Below are 9,954 nucleotides of genomic sequence, written 5' to 3'. Positions count from 1 at the left end.
GACACTACAAACCACCAACATGAACACCAGGCAGACACTACAAACCCCCAGCATGAACACCAGGCAGACACTACAAACCCCCAACATGAACACCAGGCAGACACTACAAACCCCCAACATGAACACCAGGCAGACACTACAAACCCCCAACATGAACACCAGGCAGACACTACAAACCCCCAACATGAACACCAGGCAGACACTACAAACCCCCAACAAATGCTTCCCGGGCGATGAATTCAAACCTGTGACCGGTATTCTTCTGACCTAGTGTGTGTGTGTGTGTGTGTGTGTGTGTGTGTGTGTGTGTGTGTGTTGTGGTGTGTGTGTGTCTTGTGTGTGTTGTGGTGTGTGTGTGTTGTATGTGTGTTGTGTGTGTTCATGTTTGTACATCTTGTTTGTGCTCTCTGCAGGCCTCAGAGAACGAGGCCGAGTCTTCAGAGAGTGTGACTGTGCCGGCTGCCAAGACCCCCCTGGGGCAGGTGAGCATCGCAGTGGATTTGGGTTACCTGTGTAGCTAACGGCACTCCATGTAGTACAATGGAATCCACTTTGTGGAAGGAAGAATTCATCAGAACGAGCTCATAGTATAAGACAACTTGTGTTTTAATATTCATTATTCAGTTATTCACAACTATTTTAAAGACAAAGATCTGGATAATATTTTTGTTTCTGTTGTGTCTTGCCGTTAGTGTGCGTATGCGCACGCGTGTGTGCGTGTGTGCGTGCGTGTGTGCGTGTGTGCGTGCGTGTGTGTTTGTGAAGCAGCTGACAGAGCCAATCCCACTCAGGGTTAGCATAGAAACCATCTGCCCATGGAGTGCTGTGAACTTCATCCATCAACCATTGGCTGAAATGCCAGTGTGCCCCAGCCCATGTGTGGTCACTGAACCCAGTACAGGGCTATGCTGAGGACGTTCACATCTCCTCCAGAGAGGACCATGCTACCAACGACATGCTCTCTCGCACAGATGACTTTTTGAAAAGGTCTGGAAGTGAAAGACAATAAATGTGGTAAACGCTGGTACAAGTCTAGAACTGATAAACCCCCAACATTTACACTAACGAATAAACCAATCAGAGGTTACTCTCATCACGAGACATATAGTTATCTTTGATATAAGTTTCATGTTGCTGGTGAGTGGGCGGAACAAGTTGAGGAGCTTGTTAATGAGTATTCAACCAGGCTTGATATGATTGACATTTCCCCTCTGCCTGTGGTCATGAAGCTAGAAGCTGTGAGAGAGGTGGCCCTAGTAAAGATTCAACATCTGCTTACAAATGTGCCTCTCCCACAGAAGGTTCTGGGGGAAATGAATAACAAAACTGTTCAGGTGGTGAGAAAGTGGCTATGCTTCAACACACACCACACGTGATGGTGTCTTCCTGAGCTAGAGAGAGCGGCGTTTAGAAGTCCCGAATATTGAGTGGATTTACACTGCTGCCAGACAGACTCACCTGTTGAACATGCTCAACAGTGATGATGTGACAGGTAAGGAGTTATCCAGAGCCTCCTTCCTTCTGGACCTACGGAGGAGGAAGGTTACACTGGCCAGGGACACTGAGGACAACTTCCTGGGCTTCAGGAGGACGGTTACACTGGCCAGGGACACTGAGGACAACTTCCTGGGCTTCAGGAGGACGGTTACACTGGCCAGGGACACTATGACAACTTCCTGGGCTTCAGGAGGACGGTTACACTGGCCAGGGACACTGAGGATAACTTCCTGGGCTTCAGGAGGATGGTTACACTGGCCAGGGACACTGAGGACAACTTCCTGGGCTTCAGGAGGACGGTTACACTGGCCAGGGACACTGAGGACAACTTCCTGGGCTTAAGGAGGACGGTTACACTGGCCAGGGACACTGAGGACAACTTCTTGGGCTTCAGGAGGAAGGCAAATGGAATATTGGACATTTGTGCTGCTGGCTTCGGTGTCTGGTCAGACTGGCCGGACCTCAACGACCTGTGCAACCGGACTGGAGTGGAGCTCAGGTGGACACGGACTGATATGCAAACTGAGCCAGTGACTGATTCTGATGCAGTTGTGGCAGATCGGTGTTGTTGTGGATGCTTCTGTCACCCATCATGGAACATCTCATCCTACATGCAGGACAACACTCCTCGGTATCAGATGGATGCAGCTCCTGTAACACTGGACTGGCCTGAGGCTGCAGGGGAAACTCGATGCTCTAGACTGTGATGTCCACTCTGTCTCCCAGCTACTGCAACACTGGACCGGCCTGAGGCTGCAGGGGAAACGCGATGCTCTAGACTGTGATGTCCACTCTTTCTCCCAGCTACTGCAACACTGGACCGGCCTGAAGCTGCAGTTGGAAACGCGATGCTCTAGACTGTGATGTCCACTCTGTCTCCCAGCTACTGCAACACTGGACCGGCCTGAAGCTGCAGGGGAAACGCGATGCTCTAGACTGTGATGTCCACTCTGTCTCCCAGCTACTGCAACACTGGACTGGCCTGAGGCTGCAGGGGAAACTCACTGCTCTGGTCTGTGCTGACCACTCTGTCTCCCATTCCATTTACCAGAATGGTGCCCTTGGCGAGGACATTCTCACCTTTATTTTTAAGGTGAGGCTGCAAGTTCTACAAACAAAATATAATGTAGCACTCTGGTACCCTGCAAACCATGACCCATGTTGTATTCTACATGAGTCAAATGTAATGGAGTCCATTGTCCATGTTGTGAATGGCTGCTGTTCATACAAGGATTTGTACATTGCTAGACATGGCTACCTTGTCGACCTGATAGCCAGCGAGCGAGACAAGTGGATGCACAAACATTCTTGTGTAAGGGGAAGCTGGTTTGATGTTGATGATGTGTTTTCCTGTGTGTCAAATACACCAGATATTGTTGCTGTGGGGGGGGGCCTCATTTTGGAAGTGGGCTTCTCATTGGACGGCTACATGGACAAGGCCTTTGCAGAGAAGCTGCTTCAGGACCAGCCCCTCGTGGCATGCTGGGACATCCTCGGGTTTAGGTGCAAGCTGGTGGTGCTGATATTTGGCAGTCTCGGCCACGTTCACAGGCTTGCAGTGCGTGGCCTCCAGATTGAGGGCCTGACAAAAATTATGGCAAAGCAATTGGCTAGGTACTGCTCTATTTCAGCTGTCATGGGCAGCCTAGCTGATTGGAGAAGGAGGTGCTTTCTTTACCTTTGAGTGGCATGCATACAGGGATTCAAATTAAGTATTTAAAATGTGTGTGTGTGCGCAGACTGCGAACCTGTCTAAAACCTGTCGGCTCTCCTGTAAGCTGCCTGTGGTGAGCTCTGTGAAAGGGGAGCTGGTGCCCCCCCCTGCCTCTTTCCTACCTTCCTCCTGCAGCAGCCCAGACTTTGAGAACTGCAGCAAAGGTATGGAGCCACACTCACAACCAGCAGGCCATTTACAGGGCTACATTAGGGACCCTAAGAGCACAAGGTATTTTCAACATCTTGTGCTCACTGGGGAAGAACTGACTGTTTTACTCAACTGTCTTATTTTATCTATTCAATTCTTTGTGCAGAAAGTTGTGAATCAATCAAATGTTATTGGTCACGTACACGTGTTTAGCAGATGTTATTGCAAGTGTAGAGAAATGTATATTATTCACTATAAAGAGGACAGCCAACAACATAAACACTTGCATTGAGGTTTGATAACAAAATCTCTCTCCTCCCTCTCTCTATGCTGTAGACCCATCCACGTGCCCTATCGTTCCAGGCCAGGAGATAATCATAGAGATCGCCAAGGGTCGCTCTGGCCTGGGTCTCAGCATTGTAGGGGGAGAAGACACCCAGCTGGTAAGACTGCTAGCCTTGCTCAGGGGCGACCATGTTGACCATGACAGGTTACGTAAATTTGTCTCCGTCTCAGCCAGAGATGAGAGCCACAGCTACACTGCATAGTAGCATAGTAGTGGTGGTTTTAGTGTAATGAGGATGTCTCATTAAAGTAAGACAAAAAGTCAACAGTCTCTCTCAATCTCTTTCTCTCTCGCTCTCTTTCTCTCCATCTCTCTCTCTCTCTCTCTCAAGGATGCCATAGTGATCCATGAGGTATATGAGGAGGGGGCGGCGGCACGTGATGGACGACTCTGGGCTGGAGATCAGATCCTGGAGGTTAGTCTCTCTCTTTTATCCCTCTCTTTATCTCTCTCCCTCTGTTTGTCTCTCTCTCTCTTTATCTCTCTCCCTCTGTTTGTCTCTCTCTCTCTTATCTCTCTCCCTCTGTTTGTCTATCTCTCTCTTTATCTCTCTCCCTCTGTTTGTCTATCTCTCTCTTTATCTCTCTCCCTCTGTTTGTCTATCTCTCTCTTTATCTCTCTCCCTCTGTTTGTCTATCTCTCTCTTTATCTCTCTCCCTCTGTTTGTCTATCTCTCTCTTTATCTCTCTCCCTCTGTTTGTCTATCTCTCTCTTTATCTCTCTCCCTCTGTTTGTCTATCTCTCTCTTTATCTCTCTCCCTCTGTTTGTCTATCTCTCTATCTCTCTCCCTCTGTTTGTCTATCTCTCTCTTTATCTCTCTCCCTCTGTTTGTCTATCTCTCTTTATCTCTCTCCCTCTGTTTGTCTATCTCTCTCTTTATCTCTCTCCCTCTGTTTGTCTATCTCTCTTTATCTCTCTCCCTCTGTTTGTCTATCTCTCTTTATCTCTCTCCCTCTGTTTGTCTATCTCTCTCTTTATCTCTCTCCCTCTGTTTGTCTATCTCTCTTTATCTCTCTCCCTCTGTTTGTCTATCTCTCTCTTTATCTCTCTCCCTCTGTTTGTCTATCTCTCTTTATCTCTCTCCCTCTGTTTGTCTATCTCTCTCTTTATCTCTCTCCCTCTGTTTGTCTCTCTCTCTCTCTCTCAGTGTATGCTGGGAGTGTTTTGTATTTGAGAGGCCTTGTGGAGGGCTCTGTCCTTACTTATTTTCTTGGTCTTTTTTTATTTGTATTTTCTATGGTGGAGGGTTAACGCACTGTTAGTTTAGCGGTACCTACTGTTTTCATTCAAAGTTAGGGAGGAAGAGGACAGAGTTTTAGTTGCCTGGTGATTGAATGGTGTGGTGTGCACGATGCCTTCGCAGCCTAGCGCGGAGGAGACGCTGTGGTTACGGCATGGATTCAGGTGTGTTCCTGAGAATGGAGTTAAGGTGGAGGAGGTTCTGCTCGAGGTCGGCGAACAGGTGGGAGCTGAATTTATACATTCCGCATCCAGAATTAACAAAGCTGTGGTTGTGTTCATGAAAAGGCTGATTGCTAGGTGGCTCCCATTTTGGCTGTAGTGTTTCCAAGCGCCTGAATGAGAGCGCGTTCTTTGGTATTTTTCTCCGGTAAAGACAATAAAGATTCTCCGTCTTAAATTCTATCGTTTATTTGCGTATTAAGGTACCTAAGGTTTGATTATAAATGTTGTTTGACTTGTTTGGAAAAGTTTATTTGTCACTTTTGGGATTCATTTTGTATGCATTCTGATGGAGGGAAACTGGGTGGATTATTGACTGAAGTGCGCCAACTAAACTGGGTTTTTATGGATATAAAGATGGACATTATCGAAAAAAATGACAATTTGTGATGTAACTGGGACCTTTTGGAGTGCCAACAGAAGATCATCAAAGGTTATGTGTTTATTATATTGCTATTTCTGACTTTCGTGTAGCACCTGCCTGGTTGAAATATGTTTTTCATGGTTTCCTATGCGGGGCGCTGTCCTCAGATAATCGCATGGTGTGCTTTCGCCGTAAAGCCTTTTTGAAATCGGACACAGCGGCTGGATTAGCAAGAAATTAAGCTTTGTTTCGCCCGGCAATTTCACCGGATGTTGGACGCTACCGTCCCACCTGCCTATAAGAAGTTAAAATGAGGCATGGGGACGGGCTCTACGCAGGGTTTGCCGGCACAGATAGTCTGCTGTGTTTTGAGTGTGGGGATTTGGGGCACAAGAGCTTTGCGTGCCCACATAAAGGCCGTAGACAAGGTGAGGATACAATCTCCAGTGGGGGAAATCGAGGTAAACGTGCAGGGGGCCATGAGACACAGGCAGCAGAGGCTGGGTCTTGTCATGTTATAGATGGTGGTGTAGACGAGGCTGGGTCTAGTCTAGAGGTCGACCGATTGGTCGAACGATTAATCGGAATGGCCGATTAATTAGGGCTGATTTCAAGTTTTTATAACAATCGGAAATGGGTATTTTTGGACACAGATTTGGCCATTTTTCTTTTTTAAATGTAAAAAATAATAATAATAATAATTTAACTAGGCAAGTCAGTTAAGAACACATATTTTCAATGACGGCCTAGGAACGGTGGGTTAACTGCCTTGTTCAGGGGCAGAACGACAGATTTTACCTTGTCAGCTCGGGGATTCAATCTTGCAACCTTACAGTTAACTAGTCCAACACGCTAACCACCTGCCTCTCATTGCACTCCACGAGGAGCCTGCCTGTTACGCGAATGCAGTAAGAAGCCAAGGTAAGTTGCTAGCTAGCATTAAACTTATTTTATAAAAAACAATCATAATCAATAGTTAACTACACATGGTTGATAATATTACTAGATAATCTAGTGTGTCCTGCGTTGCATATAATCGATGCAACGCTGGGGGATGATTTAACAAAAGCACAATCGTTGCACGACTGTACCTACCCATAAACACAGATGCCTTTCTTAAAATAAATACACAGAAGCATATATTTTTAAACCTGCATATTTAGCTAAAAGAAATCCAGGTTAGCAGCCAATATTAACCAGGTGAAAGCAAACGATGCTATCATCTGAGGATAGCACCTCCGTAAACAAAGAGAGAAAACATATTTCAACCCTACAGGCGCGACACAAAACGCAGAAATAAAAATATAATTCATGCCTTACCTTAACGAGCTTCTTTTCTTGGCACTCCAATATGTCCCATAAACATCACAAATGGTCCTTTTGTTCAATTAATTCCGTCGATATATATCCAAAATGTCCATTTATTTGGCGCGTTTGATCCAGAAAAACACCGGTTCCAACTTGCGCAATGTGACTACAAAATATCTCAAAAGTTACCTGTAAACTTTTTAACGTAAATAATAGATAAAATTGAAGATGGGATGATCTGTGTTCAATACAGGAGGAAAACAAACTGTAGCTAGCTTTCTGGTCACGCTCCTCTATCTAAACAGTACACTTCGTGACCCTTGTTCAAGTTGGCCATACTTCTTCATTACACAAAGGAATAACCTCAACCAATTTATAAAGACTGTTGACATCCAGTGGAAGCGATAGGAACTGCAAGAAGGTCCCTTAGAAATCTGGATTCCCAATGAAAGCCCATTGAAAAGAGAGTGACCTCAACAACAACAAATAATCTGAATGGTTTGTCCTCGGGGTTTCGCCTGCTAAATAAGTTCTGTTTTACTCACAGACATGATTCAAACAGCTTTAGAAACTTCAGAGTGTTTTCTATCCAAATCTACTAATTATATGCATATCTTATCTTCTGGGGATGAGTAGCAGGCAGCTGAATTTGGGCATGCATTTCATCCGGACGTGAAAATACTGCCCCCTGTCACCAAGAAGTTAATGACCAAAGGCTCATATTTCTGTGTGTTATTATGTTATAATTAAGTATATGATTTAATATTTGATAGAGCAGTCTGACTGAGCGATGGTAGGCACCAGCAGGCTCATAAGCATTCATTCAAACAGCACTTTCGTGCGTTTTGCCAGCAGCTCTTCGCTGTGCTTCGAGCATTGAGCTGTTTATGACTTCAAGCCTATCAACTCCTGAGATTAGACTGGTGTAACTGATGTGAAATGGCTAGCTAGTTTGCGGGTGCACGCTAATAGCGTTTCAAACGTCACTCGCTCTGAGACTTGAAGTGGTTGTTCCCCTTGCTCTGCATGGGTAAGGCTGCTTCGAGGGTGGCTGTTGTTGATGTGTTCCTGGTTCGAGCCCAGTTAGGAGTGAGGAGAGGGACGGAAGCTATACTGTTACACTGGCAATACTGAAGTGCCTATAAGAACATCCAATAGTCAAAGGTATATGAACTACAAATGGTATAAAGAGAAATAGTCCTATAAATACTATATTAACTACAACCTAAAACCTCTTACCTTGGAATATTGAAGTCTCATGTTAAAAGGAACCACCAACTTTCATATGTTCTCATGTCCTGAGCAAGGAACTTAAATATTAAGTTCCTTGCTCAGGAAGGAACTTATTGCACTTTTACTTTCTTCTCCAACACTTTGTTTTTGCATTATTTAAACCAAATTGAACATGTTTATTATTTATTTGAGGCTAAATTGATTTTTATTGATGTATTATATTAAGTTAAAATAAGTGTTCATTCACTATTGTTGTAATTGTCATTATTACAAATAAATGTTAAAAATCAGCTGATTAATTGGTATCGGCATTTTTTGGTCCTCCAATAATCGGTATCGGCGTTGAAAAATCATAATCGGTCGACCTCTAGTCTAGTCATGCTATAGATGGTGGTGTCGGTGAGACTGGGTCTAGTCATGTTATAGATGGAGATGTAGATGAGGCTGGGTCTAGTAGACTGTAGATGGTGGTGTAGATGAGGCTGGGTCTAGTCAGGCTATAGATGGAGGTGTAGATGAGGCTGGGTCTAGTCAGGCTATAGATGGTGGTGTAGATGAGGCTGGGTTTAGTCAGGTTATAGATGGTGGTGTAGATGAGACTGGGTATAGTCATGTTATAGATGGAGGTATAGATGAGGCTGGGTCTAGTCAGGTTATAGATGGTGGTGTAGATAAGGCTGGGTCTAGTCATGCTATAGATGGAGGTGTAGATAAGGCTGGGTCTAGTCAGGCTATAGATGGTGGTGTAGATGAGGCTGGGTCTAGTCAGGCTATAGATGGAGGTGTAGCTGAGGCTGGGTCTAGTCAGGCTATAGATGGTGGTGTAAATGAGGCTGGGTCTAGTCATGTTATAGATGGAGATGTAGATGAGGCTGGGTCTAGTCATGTTATAGATGGTGGTGTAGATGAGGCTGGGTCTAGTCATGTTATGGATGGTGGTGTAGATGAGGCTGGGTCTAGTCATGTTATGGATGGTGGTGTAGATGAGGCTGGGTCTAGTCATGTTATAGATGGTGGTGTAGATGAGGCTGGGTCTAGTCAGGCTATAGATGGTGGTGTAGATGAGGCTGGGTCTAGTCAGGCTATAGATGGAGGTGTAGCTGAGGCTGGGTCTAGTCAGGCTATAGATGGTGGTGTAAATGAGGCTGGGTCTAGTCAGGCTATAGATGGTGGTGTAGATGAGGCTGGGTCTAGTCAGGCTATAGATGGTGGTGTAGATGAGGCTGGGTCTAGTCAGGCTATAGAGGGTGGTGTGGATGAGGATGGGTCTAGTCAGGCTATAGAGGGTGGTGTGGATGAGGCTGGGTCAGGCTAGGCTAGTGGGTGAGGATAGTGTAGTGGGGAAGGGTAAGCAACTGGGTGGGTGGAGGAAAGTGTCAAGCAGAAGAGAATAAGGGGGAGAAGGGGGAGAATTGGGAGGGGAGAGGCTGGTGTGGTCAAAGGCACCAAGGAACCGTTGCCTGGTGCTGGGGGGGGGGGGGGGGGGGGGGGGGGCTGACAGCCAGTCAGGCAGGCAGAGGTGTCAAAGTACACAGTGAGGGAACTGTCAAGGTTCCTGAGTGAGACTAAAGGGAAAAAGAAGGTTCAAAATTAAGATTTTTTTTGCGATCTGGTACCCACTGTATATATCCTCCACATTGACTCTGTACCGTAACACCCTGTATATAGCCTCCACATTGACTCTGTACCGTAACACCCTGTATATATCCTCCACATTGACTCTGTGCTGGTACCCCCTGTATATAGCCTCCACATTGACTCTGTACTGGTACCCCCTGTATATATCCTCCACATTGACTCTGTACCGTAACACCCTGTATATAGCCTCCACATTGATTTTGTACCGGTACCCCTTGTATATAGCCTCCACATTGACTCTG

The 9,954-nt window shown here is 45.8% G+C and overlaps 1 long non-coding RNA gene across 1 annotated transcript; it reads left to right on the top strand.

Moving 5' to 3' along the window:
* The first annotated feature begins 372 nt into the window (after nucleotides 1-372).
* On the top strand, nucleotides 373-4,159 carry LOC116373954 (uncharacterized). The gene is made up of 4 exons (XR_004209651.1): nucleotides 373-482; nucleotides 3,237-3,375; nucleotides 3,698-3,804; nucleotides 4,039-4,159. It is a non-coding gene; the product is annotated as an uncharacterized LOC116373954 (long non-coding RNA).
* The last annotated feature ends 5,795 nt before the right edge of the window (nucleotides 4,160-9,954 follow it).

Source organism: Oncorhynchus kisutch, linkage group LG4, assembly GCF_002021735.2.
Source record: "Oncorhynchus kisutch isolate 150728-3 linkage group LG4, Okis_V2, whole genome shotgun sequence".
NCBI lineage: Eukaryota > Metazoa > Chordata > Actinopteri > Salmoniformes > Salmonidae > Oncorhynchus > Oncorhynchus kisutch.
This window is presented reverse-complemented; position numbering and strand designations above follow the sequence as displayed.